At 46.6% G+C, this 19,577-nt stretch overlaps 1 long non-coding RNA gene across 1 annotated transcript in view; it reads right to left on the minus strand.

Annotated features, from left to right (window-relative positions):
* Positions 1 to 19,577, minus strand: part of LOC147111167 (uncharacterized) — a 36,763-nt gene that overhangs the window by 9,149 nt on the left and 8,037 nt on the right. Inside the window, exon 2 of the long non-coding RNA XR_015080054.1 lies at positions 7,628 to 7,742. This is a non-coding gene — a long non-coding RNA (uncharacterized LOC147111167). The remainder of the gene's footprint in view (positions 1 to 7,627; positions 7,743 to 19,577) is intronic.

Consider the following 19,577-nt stretch of genomic DNA (forward strand, 5'->3'; position numbering starts at 1 on the left):
ATTCCCTCTTTTCCTATCCATTATTCTATATACATTCTATTCTGCCTCACAGTGGGGTGATTTATAGTGATGGTGCACAGGCCATAATGTCATTTCAAAATTTAAACAATGACAAAATTATAATATTCAGTAAAACTGGCAACCCACGGACATAGTTGGTGTTAAATATGTAAGAATGCAGAGGTTACTGAAAGTTCCATTCAAGTTCTAGTGCTCGGTTTCCACAGGCTCCTTTGTTAACTGTCTGACATTGCTGCCCTGCCTTTATGTGCCACTGAACTGTGAATTGTTGCATTAATTCTGGCACTATGCCATTCAGTGGGATGCTGTGTGTAATCAAGCCCTTGTGTTGCCCATATAGTAAGCTGAGGACTGGAAACAGTTGCATTCACTCTCGAGGCAGGAGCTAAAATGTAATTCTAAGAAGGAAAGAAAAGATGACATCAATCATTCAAGCTTCCTTCTGCTGTGGCTCCTGAAGCAGCATTGCTAGAATGTGAAGAGTTCAGGTGGGCTTGTGCCAGCAGACTACTGTAACCTGCAGATGCTTGTTAGTTCACCGCAGCCACACATTCCCCTGTATCATATCATATTGACGTTCTCAGTGGTTCATTAGGCATGAACTTATAGCTGAAAGTTTAGAGTTCTTTGGCTGCTTGTCAAGTGTGGATCTGGTTAGCGACAGGAGTCTACAGCAGTTAACCCTATGTACCATTCCAATTTGATCGCTAAGTGGCCTGGTGAAGTGATGGTAACATATAAACATGTTGTTGTTTTTTTTCTGTTTTTCATACAGACCCCAGCATCTGCAACATTTGACCCCTTGTGACCCCACCTCATTGTTCTTTGATGTAATGTTTTCCTGACTGACCTGTTTGGACACCATTCACACCGTTGATTGCTGTGATTATCTCTCTGCCAAGGTGTGATAAAGGGCAGTTAGAAAGATTACCTGTAATCATCTGGCAGTTTTCTCTGACTATATATGCTGTGCCTGTAAGCTTCTCTCCACTTCACCTGATGAAGGAGCAGCGCTCCGAAAGCTTGTGATTTCAAATAAAGCTGTTGGACTATAACCTGGTGTTGTGTGACTTCCTACATTTGTCCACCCCAGTCCAACACCGGCATCTCAACATCATAACATATAAACCAGCTGACAATGAAGGTCGAGATCAACAACAAGTCCCACATGTTAAGAGACAATGTACTGTTGAGACCTTTAACACTGTGGGCAGATTGTAGCTTAGGTGTGAGGTTAATTCAGCGATATCCCAAACACCCGAAACATTGTACAGAGTGCACCAATGGTTTCAAAAGCATATCGGAATTGTTACATGGAGTTGGAACATTTTCTTCATATGAAATGAACATATGTCCATGTAAAAGGTCGATGGAGCTGTTTTATTTGTTGGATTGCCGGCAGCTGAGGGAAGTTAAACCTGGTACTTTCCACCTTGACTGAAAACAATGCAAGTCAGAATGCTTGTCCCTCCCAGGAGGTGGTTTTCCTGCCTTTTATGCTTTTGTTGTTTGCCAGTGGCCCTGGGTAATGTCTTTTATTCCTTAACTCTGCCTTAGTGCCAAACTTTCTAGAGGGCTAGAAATTCGGTGCCTTAGCTCCTCCCATTAGCGCCTCTGGGGGGGCGACAACGGGGTGCTAAGGACTTACCGCCCGGGCGCGGCGATGTTACCGTTGCCCGTGAAATTCACCTGGCGGTTTGCGGTGGCGATGACCCCTAGCGCTACGTTCTGCTGCGCCCGGAGATCGTGACGGCATCCAGCAGCGCATCGCCCCGGTAGTGCCCCGGACCCAAAATTAATTTCCGCCCCCTGCAGCATCGTCGGGCGATGACACCGGCAGCTGCAGGAGGCGTTGATCGGGAGGCTGAGCGCTTCGGGGGCAATACTTCTTCTCTTCTTCTTAGGCAGTCCCTTGGAACTGAGGATAACTTGCTTCCACATTAAAAATGAGTTCGCCGGTGACTGATGAGTCCAATGCGGGACCTACAGTCTCTGTCACAGGTGGGGCAGACAGTGGTTGAAGGGGCGGGTGGGTGGGGTGTGACATGAATCTTGTCATTCATGTGGAAATGACTTATGAAATAATACTGGGCGGCCTGCTGGTGGCGCTGTCCAGGGAGTGTATAAATAATCGGGCAGGGGCCCAGCTTGCTCAGGACATTCTTTTATAGGAACTAGTGAAGGTCACAACTAGAACTCCATGTTGTAAAACAGTTGATTAAAGCTTTGTTTAACACTTAGACCAAGTGCCTAGTAGTTTTCTTACGTCAGGGTGCTTGGGTTGACAAGCACTCCTTCTGCTGCCTGCGCTTGGCTTCTGCTTGCTCCCAGCAAAGAGACTCAAGGTGTTTGGCGCCTTCCCGGATGCTTCTCCTCCACTTTGTGCGGTCTTGGGCCAGGGATTTCCAGGTGTCGGTGGGGATGTTACACTTTTTCAAGGAGGCTTTGAGGGTGTCCTTGAAGCATTTCCTCTGCCCACCTGGGACTCTCTTGCCGTGCCGGAGCTCCAAGTAGAGCGCTTGTTTTGGGAGTCTCGTATCGGGCATGTGGACAATGTGACCCGTCCATCGGAGCTGATTGAGCGTGGTCAGAGCTTCGATGCTGGGGATGTTGGCCTGAGCAAGAACACTGATGTTGGTGCGCCTATCCTGCCAATGGATTTGCAGGATCTTGCGGAGGCAACGTTGCTGGTACCTCTCCAGTGCTTTGAGGTGCCTGCTGTACATGGTCCATGTCTCTGAAGCATACAGCAGGGCTGGTATCACTGCTGCTCTGTAGACCATGAACTTAGTGCCGGGTTTGAGGTCCTGGTCTTCAAACACTCTCTTCCTCAGGCGACCGAAGGCTGCACTGGCACACTGAAGGCGGTGTTGGACTTAAAGGCGAGGTGGCTGAGGTAGGTTAAAACAAAATCTGAAATGCTCTTTGCGTTTTTATTTGTTTCATCACCACCCATCAATCAGCCCGGCACTCTGTTGCAGTGCATCGGGCTGATCGGGCTGGATCGTGGCTGCCGTCGGGGACCAGGTGAGTTTTTTTTGCAGAGCCTGCAACGTGGCAGCGCTGCTCGGGCCCAGTATGCAGCGCTGCTCCATTTACTGCCCCACCTGCTGCCTTTTGTGCTCCAGGAAGGAAGTGGAGCGCTTGAGTTAGGGCTCCACTTCCTTCCCGGAGCGCAAAACCAAATTTTTTTAAAAGTTTAGAAACATTAGCGCCTGCCGTTAATTTTCTCAACTTTTAAAAGTTAGCGTCCCAAACAGGGCTATAATGAATTTCTCCCCCTCTGCCACTTAACAGGAGAGTTAAGTCATGATAACTATACTGCATAACCTCCTGATCCATAAAAAAAATTTTGTTCACTATCGCAAGGGTCAACAGAGAATTATTGAGCAGATGAATAGTTTACCAGTTTTATCAAAGGCTATAGTTTTGGTAGTTTCAAATTAGTATCGGTAATGTGAGAAATTGTGGTATTAAAATTTAATAACCACCTTAGAACATAACAAATATATTCATTACCATAACTAATGCACAGCTTCTAAGCCTCAAATTAAGTCTTTACTGACAGTTAATGACACTCATGTTATTCTGTATAACTATAGGATTTAACCCTTATGGGGTAATGGTTTCAATATGTACAAGTTCCTTTCAATTAATCATAATTTCATTCATTTTCTCTGGATTGCTTCTTCAATTGTTCGTTCCTGTCTGATGGGGAATTCTTTTTACTTAAAGCTGTGAAATGTCACCAATTAATTTACAAACCATGAAGGCAAGTTTTCTGGCCCGGGGCTCAGTCCTGTCGGTGCGGAAGATGTGTACAAGGTCAAGGGAGGGACAGCAATCCTCTCACCGGATCACTGCCAAGTTAGCGCCATCTTCAAGCCACAATGTTTAATTTTAATATGGTAATATATGATAGTAGTCCCTAACATAATCTCCCATTCTCTGAAGTGTATGCAGCTGTGCTGGTGCCTACAAACAGTGGTCAGTGGGATGCAGGGTGCTGTTAGATGCTGTTTTGTTACAGGCCATTAGCAGTGCTGGTAGGTATCTCTCTCAGGCCCTTAATGACAGAAAAGGAACAAATGTTAAGAGGCTGGCTCTAAGACACACCTTCAGGCATTGGAAGGAAATAAAAAGCATCCAGTTATTATTTAAAATCTAATCAAACACTTTAATATTATGATTGATGGTGGCTGTGGTAGTGTCAGCTGTACAACACAAACCACATTTTTACATAGAATTACATAGAATCTGCAGCATAGAAACAGGCCAGACAGCCCAACTGGTCTATGCTGCTGTTTATGCTCCACACGAGCCTCCTCCCACCCATCTGCATCTAAGTGTCAGCATATCCCTCTATCCCTTTCTCCCTCATGTGCTTATCTAGCTTCCCCTTAAATGCATCTTGACATGAATCAGTCGTTCATGAAAGAAAGGCTTATGAAACAATACTGAGCAGCCTGCGAGTGGCGCTGTCCAGGGAGAGTATAAATACTCGGGCACGGGCCCAGCTTGCGCAGGACATTCTTAACAGGAACTAGTGAAGGACACAACTAGACCTCCATGTTGTAACACAGTTGATTAAAGCTTTGTTTAATGCTTAGACCAAGTGCCTAGTAGTTTTCTTACATCACATCTATGCTATTCCCCTCAACCACTCCTTCCGGTAGCGAGTTCCACATTCTCACCACTCTTTGGGTAAAGAAGTTACTCCTGATTTCCCTATTGGATTTATGGGTGACTATCTTATATTTACGGCCCCTAGTTTTGGTCTCCCCCACAAGTGGAAACATTTTCTCTGTGTCTACCCTACCAAACGCCTCATAGTTTTAAAGACCTCTATTAGGTCACCCCTCAGACTTCTCTTTTCTAGAGAAAAGAGGCCCAGCCTGTTCAGCCTTTCCTGATAAGTATATCCCCTCTCAGTTCTGGTATCATGTTTGTGAATCTTTTTTGCACCTTCTCCAGTGCCTCTATATCCTTTTTCATAATATGGAGACCAGAACTGTGCACAGTACTCGAAGTTTGATCTAACCAAGGTTCTATACAAGTTTAATATATCTTCTCAATTCTATCCCTCTAGCAATGAAACTAATAAAAAATGTTTTGGACAGCAGATGTTGTTCCCAGCACTACCGAAATCCACATTTTCTGAGGATTGAACATGTAATTTGTTGCATTGCAAGAGTCTGAATGTGATGTTTGTGTGGCTGTGTGGGTGAATGGGTGAGAAGAGGAACAAAACATAATGGGCTGTAACTTGCAGCCTCTACGTATGAGGTGCGCTGATGCCCGTAAGGGCCGCGCAAGTTCCGGGTTTAGGCATGCGCTGCGCAAGCACTGAAACCCAGAACTTGCGATCTGTCAAGAATTTCCTTGACAGATCATCCACATCCCCGAGAAAAGGGCCTCCGCGGGTGGAAAGTTGGGCCATTTGTCCAACTTCTGCCCAGCAAATGCCCATGAAATTCTTACGCCTGGTATAAGCAGATGTAAGGCCTACTTTTACCAGCGTAAGAGTTTTAAAAAACAGAAAAATAAAATTTTAGCAATAATTTATACATTTAAAAACCTGTGACATAAAGTAAGTTTATTTTAGCCCCTTTAAAACATGTACATTTATTTTTCAAAAATTAAATTTTTGTTTTAAATATTTAATTAAATGCCATTTTAATTAATTTTAAATATGTGACTTAAAAAAAAAATTATTTGAAGTGTAGAGGTATTTTTGGGGGTATTCCCATTCATACTTATGGGGATTCCCTTCTTTCATTCGTTGGGCCAGCCCACGTGATCCCCGGGGCGCTTGCGGTCCGCCTGCGCCCCAGGGATACGCAGGCCTTTCCCCGCTGGTACCCAGAGAGGCCCAGGACTGTGAGTCTCCGTACCTCCCAGACCACCAGGTAGGAGCGGATTTTATTTCCGGATCGGTGGCATTTCCCCGCGGGAAGCCTCCGACCGCAAATTCAGGGCCAATGAGGGTAGGATGGCACTAGCACTAAATTTGGAGAATGGTTCCAGCTTCACTTTCCCCATGCCCCAATATTCTTAAAGGCTACAGGTAGCCTTCTCAAAGGCCCTTCTCCAGTTTGGGTCTATTCCGTTGTACTGGGCACCATCTCGTCAATCATGCATAGAAGTAGATTAGAGAGGTAAGTTGAAGGAGCATTTGGAGTGTCCAACCATAAACTCATCCTGTAGTTGACCATGTATGATGCAGTTAGGTTGTGTTATAGCGTTTTGCTATGTTAAGCCTTTTTTACATGTCAGTGTGCCAATACTATCAGTTGCAAGTTGCAGCTTAATGTATTCCCTGCTGCAGTATAGTTATACCTGGTAAGCAATTAAAGGCTTCTAGGTTTAACTGAGGCAGGCAATATTTTCCAACATGCATACTTAAGTGTTGGCCTTGGCTCCCTCCTCCTACCAGGCGGCATGCTGTATTACTGTCCTCTGGGCAGGATGCCCTGTAATATCAAATAGAAAAATATGCCTCACACATGCTTCATGCAGCAGTGCCTCCACTTTGCCATCCACCAAGCAGGGCATTTTGGTATTGCTTGCCTGTAGACTCCAATTCCTGCCTCCAAACCTGTTTTACCAGCCATTGGTTTTTGACAGTAAATCCTTTTGGTCCCCAAAGCCTTTGAGCAGACAGCAAAACATTTTTGAACCTGCACAGCCTTTGTAATGGCTGCTAAAATATTTTGACCCTACATGTGGCCACTTACCTTTAAGAAGCTACATCCCTTTAAATCCCAGCTACAGTTCTTTAAGACCTGCAGCTGCGCCAGATATTGTACCCAATCCCTGTTATGAGCTCATTTTGGGAGGCATAAACCAGTCCGGCAACACATTTCACGTATCTAATTAATGCTATTCCTCAAAGATTCATTAGGGTTAGCCGTTTCTAATGCAGACGAGCTTAAACTTGCAGTCCCACAGCCTACATGTCGGGATCATAAAATATAGCTCATCAGCTCAAATAGACACTAACAAACATGACAGAGGAAGACAGTCTGAATCATTAACACAAACTTGGCAACTCTCCTTCTAGCTAGAACAATGTGTCTTTTAGATTAGAAGATGCAAGGCTTTGGTCCCAGGTGCTCAGAGTCAAGTCTGTTCTAGTTAAAAGATCCAGGAATGCCTTTCATAACACATAGGTAGTGCAAAAATGCAATTAATCTGAGCAATTCCCTGTACTACAATGAATCATTTCCTCCCACCAGCAGATGTTAGCTATCTAAAAAGGGAGACGACCCCTTTGTGAAACACTGGTCCAATTTTATTCCATGTTCCTCTTCGAAAATAAAAACAGGGACACACACATGAAAAGGACCTGCTTCAAATAGTAACTAACCAAACAATATAAACAGTGGATTCCCCTGTCCTTGTCTCCATTGTCTCCATTGAAGACTGAAGTAAACTAAAAGTATTTACTTATATTACCTTTTCCTGTTTTTTCATAGTTCCTGAAAATAGTCCAATTAAAAATAAAGTACAGTATTATGAATACTTACAAAATGTATTGAAAACAATGATTTTTGAGATCTAACCAGGTCCAACAAATAAGTGATGAGGACTGAAAAATACTTACCCATATACTTCACAATCTGTAAGTTAGAGCATTTCCTTGCCAGTGGCATCGCAAAAATGATGAGAGCTTTGAGATAATACATGGTACGCCCACCCCATTCTTTGTTTTGCAAGATCTGGAAAACATATTTGGCTTCAGACAGGAAGATAAAATGACTGTATTTTAATCTGGACTGGGAACGCAATAATAAAATCAGAACACCTTTATAGCAAGCCTTGATCATCCACTGGTCATTAAGTTTGTACTGTGCATCTCCCTCAGCGTTCACTATTTGCATTTTGTTGGTTAATGATATTATGATCACTGCAGTGCAAGCCTGAACTGAAACCTACGCAAGCCTTAAAACAGAATCTTTTATACCTAGATATGGATCTATTTGACATACAGTACAAATGAGACATGAACGCCTACTGAATTCTAAACCGGCAGAGGCTATTTTCAGGTTTGGGCAACAAAAATCTGAAACTGCCTCATTTGAAGAGAAAGAAATAGCATTTATGCACAGTTGTTTTTGTGTTTTTCCATCAGGTACTGACCTCCGTGGTGGGTGAGCAACAGAAACAGTGCAATTTTTCTTTAACAAAAAAGCATTTTGTTTGTACCAGTCTAGTGAAGGGAGATCCGTTGGGGCATCCGGTGTCTGGTATTCCAGTCATAGAATAAGCATCTGTTTCCCAAGATGATTGTGAAAATGTCCAATCCTCGTTGGTTTAGAGGTGATTATGCATTCATTTTTTTTAATAAGCCTAATGGGGGAAATATGCAATATCTGCTGGTTCAGTTGCAATCATTTTGACTTGGTGGCCTTGAGAGGATGAAGGCAGAGGAGATGTGATTGTTTATCGTGCTGTTGATGCGGGGATTCTGCATCTAGTTCCTCAGCATTATAGAGGTCAAAATACATTCACAATCTCGAGGGAATCGGGACGGAGTAAGGGAGGGCAGCCAAAGGAGGCATCTATTTCACCCAGTAGAATTGGAGCTTCGGTTTAGGTGTTACGAAAGCTCAAATTTCATGAACTGAAACAGGAGCTGAATTCCTCCACACCACCTCCTCCCAAACAAATAATAGGTTGTTCATAACGCGACCTGATATTTTTGCTCATAAACATGGTAACTTTGAACAACATTTACAAATATAGTCATTTGCACCACATTTCAAGGTATAATCAGTTCACAGATTGTTTGTTAGGTAATTATTGGTGCAGGAAAAGAGATGCAAATATCAGAATATAATCAGATTGACTATATTTGTAGTGATCTACAGTAAAAGAAAACAATTATTCCAATCAGTGACTCGGTATTGTTTTTTGTCAGGAGATTCTCTCTATCTCTATCTCTGCTGGCAAGCCATAAATGGACTGTAGAAACACAAATAGCGGCAGATCTCCATAAGCAGCACAGGTAAGTTGCAAATAACTGCAGCGCCATATTTTCAGATTACCAATATTCTACAAGCTTTTTTCATTATATATCTAATACTGTGTTCACTGGAAAAGTGACATTAAAGCAGTAAGTATTTACCCAAAATCAAGATGCTTAAGATCTATGCTGGAGATCAGCACCATCCTCTTCTAAGTTCTCTCCTCCGTCATCCAGCTGGGTGGGACTGCACTCGCCTGGTTCCATTCTTATCTATCCAGTTGTAGCCAGAGAATCGCTTGCAGTGGCTTCTCTTGCCGCTCCCACACTGTTACCTCTGGTGTCCCCCAAGGATCTGTCCTTGGCCCCCCTCCTATTTCTCAGCTACATGCTGCCCCTCAGCGACATCATCCGAAAGCACATCAGGTTCTACATGTATGCTGACGCCACCCAGCTCTACAACCCTCTGAGATCTCTGCACTCCTCCAATTCTGACTGCTTGAGCATCCCCGATTTTAATCGCTCCACCATTGGTGGCCGCGTCTTCAGCTGCCTAGACCCTAAGCTCTAGAGCTCCCTCCCTCAATCTTTCCGCCTCTCTACCTCTCTCTCCTTCTTTAAGACACTCATTATAACCTACCTCATCTGTCATAATACCTCCTTATGTGGCTCAGTGCCAAATTCTGTTGGATAACGCTCCTGTGAAGCGTCTTGGGATGTTTTACTATGTTAAAGGTGCCATATAAATGCACATTGTTGTTGTTGTAAATCCCTTACCACCGAAGCTCACGAGTCAATGCCCCCAGGCATGGTGTGTGTCGGGGGGGGGGAGGCACTTAAAATGGGCAGAACAATGTTAAACTGAAAAAGATTTGAATTCCATTTTGCGTTTATTCCCTTTGAGGCTACCAAGTGAAGATTTATATTGACGATGGCTTGAGCTCCACATTCTAATGTAGCTTTGAGTCCAATAGATGGGATACAGCGCCGAGATATTATTTCCCCAAGGCAGGGAAATGCTAGCAAAAAACAAAATACTGCGGAGGCTGGAAATCGGAAACAAAAGCAGAAAACGCTGGAAATGCTCAGTGGGTCAATCCACATCTGTGAAGAGTCAATGCTTTGGTTGCATAGAAGTTCATCAGAACCAGTAAATGTTATGCACTGAAACAAAGATAAACTGGAGTTTTCTAAGAAGAAACTCCAGCTTCTGTACAACCCAAGTGCTAAAACCTGATCCACAAGCTTACGCTAAATCAGTGGCTGGCCCAGCGCACATTGCTCTCCTATTACTTTACGGCATAGATTTTACATACATCACAGATGTAAGAGGACCTGATTGTGACTTCCGCAGTTTTTTAAAAGAATTATCTGATGTTGGCATCAGCTGACCTTGTCCTTTCAAATAAAGCCAAGGTTAATATCGATAACGGGTTTGTAATCTCTTGTTACTTTGAGATTTACAACATTTCAAGATTAAGGCATTTAACTTTACTGGCACAATGAAGCCTATACTCTGACTTTGTGGAGGGTGGTGAGGGTCCGGAACTCACTGCCTGAAAGGTCGGTAGAGGCAGAAACCCTCATCACATTTAAAAAGTACTTGGATATGCGCTTAAGTGCTGTAACCTACAAGGCTACGGGCACAAGTGCTGAAAAGTGGGAATAGACTGGATAGTTCTTTTTCAGCTGGATAGACACGATGGGCCGAATGGCCGCCTTCTGTGGTGTAAATTTCTATGATTCTATGGGCTGGATTTTATCAATGGGGACGCGGTGGGGGCGGGACTGCTGGTTGTCGGGTTTTGGTCCCGCCCCCAACGACATCCGGCCAACCCACGCTATTTTCCCTTGATTGACCTTGCTAAGCCCGCCCTGCAGGCTTAACTGGCCAATTAAGGGAAAGCTGGTGACAGAGGACGTCAGTGTATGACATTTCATCTGTCAAAAATTTTTGACAGATGACTTGTCAGAAACACTGACAATCTCTGTTCTAAGGTAAGCCCTTGGACTGAAGACTCACCAAACCTCTCTCCTTAGCAGAAAGCAGATGGTTGCTGCATCTGAGCATGCAGCAGCCATTCTGTCATCTCTGCCGTTGAGATGAGGCACCTCCGGATCCCCAAGGGTTGAAGCCTGCAGGAAGAAGCAAAGGTAAGTAAACTTTTTCTAACACTTTACACTCACCTCTCATACTTACCTCTCCACACTTGCACCCATCACTCACCTCCACCGCGCACGTTTCGATCCCTCTCACCCACGCAGACCCACTGCTCGCCTCGCTGACCCTGGCGAGGTTTGCAGTCGTCAGGAAGCCCGCACTTGTGTGGGTAAAATGGGGAGAAATCTCAAAACTGCCTGTTAACAAGCAGTTAAGTGGCTGTAATCTCCTTCCCGCCTCGAGGAGACGGGTCCCTGCGCGCGTCGGGGACCCGCCTCCCAGGAAGATGACACGAAGGCGGGTTGGGAGCGGGGTTGGTACCATTTTCCCGGCAGTCCCGCCTCCATACCCGCCTCCCCAGGGCTGGCAGAATTCCCCCCAATGATTCCACCTTCAAAGGCCGGAGCTGCCCGAGAAGAATATTGATTGATTGATCTGAAGAACTGATTCCTTTAAAGTAAGGGTGCTTTATAACCATCTTTTTTTAATCAGAACATTAAGCCTAGTTACCTGCAAAAAGTACTTGAATTTCCCCCGTTATTAGTAGATAATCCACAAAGAAGATTCCAAGTGACTTGAGGGTCATGGCTGGAATGTTGCAGCTGCAAACATCCATAAGACAAAGGTCCTCTACCAACCTGCCCCCGCCACAAAGTACTGCCCCCCGATGATCAAAATCCACGACGAGGCCTTGAACAACATGGACCACTTTCCATACCTCGGGAGCCTACTGTCAACAAGGGCAGACGTCGATGACGAAGTCTAACACCGCCTTGAATGTGCCAGTGCAGCCTTCAATCGCCTGAGGAAGAGAGTGTTTGAAGACCAGGATCTCAAACCCCACCCTGCTGTATGCCTCAGAGACATGGACCATGTACAGCATGTACCTCAAAGCACTGGAGAGGTACCACCAACGCTGCCTCCACAAGATCCTGTACAGCCATTGGCAGGATAGGCACACCAACGACTCAGGCCAAGATCCCCAGCATCGAAGCTTTGACCATGCTCGATCAGCTCCGATGGATGGGTCACATCGTCTGCATGCCCGATACGATACTCCCAAAACAAGCGCTCTACTCGGAGCTCCGACACAGCAAGAAAGCCCCAGGTGGGCAGAGGAAACGCTTCAAGGACACCCTCAAAGCCTCCTGACACCTGGGAATCCCTGGCCCAAGACCGCACAAAGTGTAGGAGAAGCAGCCGGGAAGGCGCCGAACACCTGGAGTCTCTTCACCGGGAGCAAGCGGAAGCCAAGCGCAAGCAGCGCACGTCAACCCAAGCACTCCACCCACCCGCCCCTTCAACCACCATCTGCCCCACCTGTGACAGAGACTGTAGGTCCCGGATTGGACTCATCAGTCACCTGAGAACTTGTTTTTAATGTGGAAGCAAGTCATCCTCGGTTCCGCGGGACTACCTAAGAGAGAGAAGAATTGCAGCAAGGAATCCTGAAACATTTGGCTTTTTCCTACTGCCCTCGCTGGTTTCCTGAAGTGGTCACTTAGATCTGGTAATGTAAGAGACTCTTTAAAGCACCTTAGGCAAACTGTTTTCACCTCGGATAGCAGAAAGCTCTCCATTAGAAGAACTAGCTGCCCACTGGGGTCAACGCTGGGTAGCTTACAGGTTCCACTTGTGATTCTGAAAAACGTTTGAGCATTTCTTCAACCTGATACCCAAGGGAGGGACAATATCACATTTTGATGGGAAGTCTCATCTCTTAAGCCATTTGCTGAGAGCGGTTTTGATTTTGGCCATTAAACAATTGGTGCAAATGTACCAGGTGAAGGGTGAGGGGGGAAGCAGGCAGTTTTGAAGATGTATTTTGCTCCTCAACTAAAAATGGTACCGTGAGGGAATTTATAACTACAACACACAGTTTGAACCTATACGCGCTAATTGCTGATACAAACACTTCAGGTTTATTTCAGACACTAAGGAACACCCACACATCCAGACTGATCCGAGCATGCATTAACCACATGTTTTCGTACTGCTGGATATTTGCTTGCTGATTTACCATCATTTTAGTTACCGATTCCATGGTTTCATCGCTGACAAATACATTACAGTTCTCACTTGGAATGATGTCTGACTCTGCACATGTGTAAGTCACACAGAGAGAATGGCTCCCTCTTAAAAATCATCTGCAATGAGATCACATTCAATTTTTTTTAACGTTGCTTTTAAAATGGTATTCCTAGAAGCAGGTCTTAAGTGGAGCTAGTTTAACAATCTGTTTTGCTCTTATGGATGCTGTAATTTTTGTTAAATTACATAGAATGTACCGCACAGAAACAGGCCAGTCTGCCCAACGGGCCCATGCTGGTGTTTATGCTCCACACGAGCCTCCTCCCACTCCTCTTCAACTAATTCTATCAGCGTAACCTTCTATTCCTTTCTCCCTCATGTGTTTGTCTAGCTTCCCCTTATATATATAATATCAGAATTCATTTAAGTGTCATTTAAGGTGCTAGGAAAGTGGACAGAGACCTCCTGCATGATACACCACTGATCATCACACACCAATTGTACATAACAGAGTGGAAGTCCTGGCAATTCATCAAGACAGTCGTGTTGTGTGAAGCAGCCTGCAGGGCAACATGGGTGCAGTCAATGGGGGCAATTTTAACCCCCAATGACGGGTGGGAGGGAAAAAATATTTAAATCTCAAACCCGACCCCAAACTGCCTCCAACCCGTTCACTTCCAGTTTTAACGGAGGCGGGTCGAGGGGTGGCAACCAATCCGCTCTCAGGAGGCGTGTCAGTCACTGAAATATTTTAAGGCGGCTGCATGCCACCATTTTAACCCATGGAGGTCGGGTTTCCCGGGGCTTGGGAAACCCAGCAGGTAAAAGAAGGCGAGAAGGACCAGATCCATGAGGTCAGTGCATTTACAGCACTGCGTGTGGACCAAGAGGAGCAGCGGTGCTCCTCCTGGCCCACCAAGCTTACCTCTCTCCCGACTCCGCGATCTCTGACACCCCCTCTCTCCCCCTCCGTGATCCTGGAGTGCTCACCTCTAATCTCAGATTCCCCCCAACCTCCCCCCCCCCAACGAACCTTGGGTGCTCACCCACCCTGATCCCCAGCTCCTCCCCCTTCCACCCTCACTTGTGCGAACTCCAGCTTCCCCCGTCCCCCACCCCGCCGATCTCTGCTTCTCCCGCCCCCCCGCCCCCACCCCCATCATCACCACACTCACGCGATCTCTGAATGCTCACCCCCGATCTGCGGCTTCTCCACCCCCTGCGATCTCTGAGGGCTCACCCCCAGAATCTCCGACTCCCCCACCCCCGACCTCCGGCTCCCCCCACGATCTGAGTGCTCACCCCCAATCTCCAGCAACCCCTCCCCTGCCGCGACCTCCTACTTACCTGACCTCCGCTCCCCGGCTGCTTTCCCGCCCGACAGGCAGGCAGCCAGCCAGTCAGGCTGGCTGTCAGACGGGAAACCTGTTCAGAAAATTTAAAAGACGACCTTCGGTTAATTTCAGCAGGATGTCCGGGAAACCCATAGTTCCGGGTTTCCCGTCTGGAAATCCTCCCCCACCCTGCTCTCTTCACAGCCTCGAGTAAATATGGGGGCCAATGGCACCTTGGACTTGGGAGAATCCTGCAGTCAGTGCGAAACCCAGAGCCCTATCTTGCTGCATCCAGATGTCAATGGGGAAAGTGACAAATCCATTTGCTCTAGCAAACAAGTTATCAGTCATCTGTTTAACACAAGCATAAGCTGCAGATTGACCAATGTGACTGATATTCCCTGCACAGCCTGGAAGGAGCTGGAGGCAAAGAAGTTCAGGGCTGCTGCAACCTTGACTCCAACAGATGATGCTATACTAGCGGTTGCAGTTGGCTGCGGATCTTCTCACAGGATGTGACGTAACTCTGTCAATACCTCCCTGGAGAAGCGAAGCCTCCTTATGTACTGTTCCTCAGAGGCCTGCAGGTTTGTTGTTCTGGGCTTATAACTGCTGTTGGGAGGGTAAGGATTTTTCTGAGCACACATCCATTATACTTGCTCTCCCTCCAGCTGCAGCTCTGTTCACTCCTTCCTCCTCCTCTTCCTCCCCCTCCTCCTCCCCCAGAGTGGGATTCCTAGAAATACCCCCGTGAAGAAACAAATTCAATGCCCTAAAAGCTGCTTTATAGTTCAGAGCCTACAATAGTGACTAAAAAAATTTACGGTCAAAATACATAGGGGGGAATTTTCCAGGGGGTCAGCGGGCGCGATCGGTGGTGGGTTGGGTGGGAAAATGGTATTTTTTGACAGTGGGTCGAGACCCTGCTGTCAACCTGCCACCACATGCCTTTCCTAAATGTCAGGTCTGTCAGCACTGAGCAGACGTGACACGCAGCGGCGGGGGAGGCAATTCAGGTCACTATGACATTGTTAACAGAGCATTAAGAACTATTTTCAGCTCAGCTTCAGAGTTTACCAGGTCGCCCACAAGGTCTACGCTGCTCGGGGGTCACGTCAGATAAGCAGGTCAGGAGTTGAATGGCCATGGCATCATCTCATTACTTGACAGCTGCAAATGTGCTATAAAAGCTCCCATCTCACAGCTGTTCGCTTTCCAAACTCAGAAGCTGTTGCTTACTGCATTTGGAAGACAGATTGAGCTTTATGCAGGTTGCAAGTGTTTGGAGCAAACTCTCCATCCAGTGTTACCTCACTGGAACAACGTCGCTTACCATTGGCAGATTGGGCTGGATTTTGTCAATGGAGGCGACTTGGAGGCGGGACTGCTGCTTGTCGTGTCAATGTCCCGCCTCCATCCTCGCCTGACCATTCAGAGGGATTTTCCCGATTGGCGGGCTCAGAAAGCCAATTAGGGAAGAAGTCACTGACAGATCACGTCAACGTCAGACGTGCTATCTGTCAACACTTCTTGAAAGAAGAAATGACAGCATTTGACAGCTCTGTGAAGCTGTCAAACACTGACATTCTCTTGAGTGTGATTCATTTTTGTGGTGAGGGCTGAAAAAACATTGTAAAAAAGTAAATTTCAGATGTCTGATGGATCGGAGGGTCTATCAGCCATTACCTGAAATTGACAAGGTGGATGTCCGCTCTCCCGATCCAGCATGGCTAAAGGCTACAAAAGTAAAACAAGGTAAGTGCACACTTTTTTTTAACTTATCACTCACCTTACATACTTACTACTCCACACTTGCACCCATCACTCACCTCTACACCTTACTTCCAGGTGTCTCCGACTGCCGCAGAACTCCTCCACGTCTCCTCCAACCCGGCGGGGTTCTCCGAGGTCGGGAATGTAATGTATATACCTTTAAGGGGGGAACTATCTTTTACAGCTCATGTATACTGCAGTACAGGCAGTGACCACACCTGTATATAGCACTAAGTAGTAATCTGTACAGATCAGTTCCCGTGTGAGCCACGTTGAGTAAACACCTGTTATACCGTTCTCCTGCAGTCTGTGTCTTATTATACACAGACACAACATTGGCGACGAGGCAAGTTCGAACCTGCCTGCAACTCTGCATCACCTCCCGGGGATTCGTTCCTGGAGATCAGCGGATTGGAGGTCAAGGCCAGAGACTCGGGCGTCGACCACGGGCAACCACCCAGTCATCCAGCAGAGACTCGAGAATTGCGGGGGAGGCTGTCGAGAGCCAGGCTTGGCTTTCCAGTTGAGGTGGTCCAGCAAAACGGGCTGGCAACAGGTAGTGCGCAGACCCTTCCCAGACAGCGGCGGGCTAGAGCCCGACCGAGCGGCACAGCAAAGGGCCGAGCAGCGTCGACGGGGGAGAGAGAGAGAGGGCAGAGTGCACAGGGCGCAGCCGGTGTTCAGGGGACGAGCAGCGTCGAAGAGAGGGAGAGAGAGACACGCAGAAACCTGCGAGGCACCGCCATTGCCATGAGAACCGCCGGGAGCGGCGTTGGCAGCAGCGGGGGAGGAAGGAAAGCGCGGGAGACGCCATTTTAAGCCATTGGGAGACGCCATTTTAAACCACACCCAAAATGCCGAAGAGTGGCAGTATCACCACATTTGACAATGAAGTCGAAGATTGGACTACATATGTCGAACGAATAGAGGTATACTGCCAGGCAAATGAGGTGTCAGATGACAAGAAAGTGTCGGTATTGTTAAATTAATGGGTGCAAAGACGTATGGGTTATTACGAAATCTAGTAACCCCAACGAAGCCAATGGAAAAGAGTTTTGAAGACATAGTAACGATACTACAGGAACATTTAAACCCCACACCGCTGCTGATAGCAGAAAGATTCCAGTTTCACAAACGGAACCAGCATAAGGATGAAAGCAATGCTGATTATTTAACAGAACTGCGGAAACTATCGAAACACTGCCAGTTTGGAGCGGGACTGGCAGATACCTTAAGGGACAAGTTTGTGTGTAGGCTTCAAAGTGAAGGAACCCAGAAACGGCTTTTATCTGAAAAGGACCTTACGCTGGAAAAGGCTTTCAGCATTGCGGTATCATATGAAGCAGCAGCACGGAGCGCTGCAGAGATACAACAGAGACCGCAAGAATATGGCACAAACGAAATGTCATATAGAACAGAGAAGTGCTATCGCTGCGGCAGAACAACACATGACCAGAATGATTGCTGGTTCAAAGACAAAGTGTGCAGACAGTGTGGAAAAGTAGGACACATAGCACAAGTCTGCAGGTCAGGAAAGAAAACCAGCAATAAGAAACCTACCAAAGGAAAGTACAAGAAGGTACATAAGATGACGGACAATAGTTCAGACGAACAAAAGAGTGATAACGACTCCGAAAGCAGGGAACTGAGTTGTCTGAAACTACATAATGTGATCACAACAGAGGATCACCGAAACATTTGGGTCACTCTCAAGATAGCAGGAGTCCAGGTAAAGATGGAATGGGACACAGGATCAGCCCTAACAGTCATAAACCGATGGGACTACGAGCGGCTATTCTCACACATACCCTTGAGAGACACAAAAATTATTTTGAAGATGTACACGGGGCAAAAAGTCTACCCCAAAGGAAAAATAAGGGTGACCGTTAAATATAACAGTAAGGAAACACCAAAACTAGACCTGTATGTATTGCAAGATGGAGGACCACCATTACTGGGACGTGAATGGTTCCGGAAAATACAACTGGATTGGCATTCCATACAGGCACTGACTGTGGCTGACAAAAAGGATGACGACGTCACACCTGGGCGACTGTCAAAGGTCCTAACTGACGCGAAAGAAGTGTTCCAGCAAGGACTCGGAACACTAAAAGGCATGACAGCGACGATTAAAATTGAAGAAAACGCAAGCCCAAAATTGTTTTAGGGCCAGACCGGTACCTTATGCGATCCACCCAGCCGTCGAAGCAGAGCTGGAGAGTCTGGAACATTCAGGTGTACTGTCCAAGGTAGACTGGAGCGAGTGGGCTACACCCATCATCCCTGTGATGAAAAAGTCATTGAGCAGCACGCCTGGGGAACCAAGGAAGGTTCGCATCTGTGGGGACTTGAAGGTAACGGTGAACCCAGTCCTTCACACCGTACAATATCCACTTCCGCGGATTGAAGATACTTTCGCCTCGCTATCTGGAGGGAAACGCTTCACTAAGATTGATCTGGCCCAGGCGTATCTGCAAATGGAGGTAGAAGAAGCATCAAAAAAAAACCTCACAATCAACACCCACAAAGGTCTCTACCAATTCAATCGGCTGGTATTCAGGGTAGCATCTGCTCCGGCTATTTGGCAGAGGGCAATGGAACAAGTCCTACAAGGGATCCCAGGGACCCAGTGTTATTTGGACGACATCCTGGTCATGGATGAAAATGACAGTGATCACCTTGCCAACCTGGAGCAGGTGCTCACTAGATTGCAAGAATATGGGCTCTGAGCTAACCGCCCCAAATGCGAGTTTTTTAGAAAACAGATCTCGTATTGTGGCCACGATATCGATAAAGAGGGGTTACATAAGTCCCCAGAGAAGGTTGAGGCAGTAGTCAAGGCTCCAGCACCGGAAAATGTGTCACAACTGAGGTCGTTCCTCGGGCTGGTAAACTACTACCATAAGTTCTTGCCAAATTTGTCTACAATACTACACCCACTGAACACCCTACTGCAAACTGGGGTGCCATGGAAGTGGAGTGACGAATGTAGACGAGCTTTCTAGAAGAGCAAAACACTAATCACATCGAAAGAGGTATTGGCCCATTACAACCCGGCATTACCAATTCGGTTGGCATGTGATGCGTCACCCTACGGCATTGGAGCGGTGCTGTCGCACAAATTCTCGGACGGCTCAGAGAGGCCAATAGCCTTTGCGTCACGATCACTAACCTCAGCTGAGCGTAACTAGGCCCAGATTCACAGGGAGGCCCTCAGCCTAGTGTGGGGAGTGAAAAAGTTCAATCACTATCTGCACTGGCAGAAATTCACCTTGCTGACTGATCACCA

This window comes from Somniosus microcephalus, chromosome 11 (assembly GCF_052327205.1).
Source record: "Somniosus microcephalus isolate GS21.2 chromosome 11, FLI_Smic_1.0, whole genome shotgun sequence".
NCBI classification, from domain to species: Eukaryota; Metazoa; Chordata; class Chondrichthyes; order Squaliformes; family Somniosidae; genus Somniosus; species Somniosus microcephalus.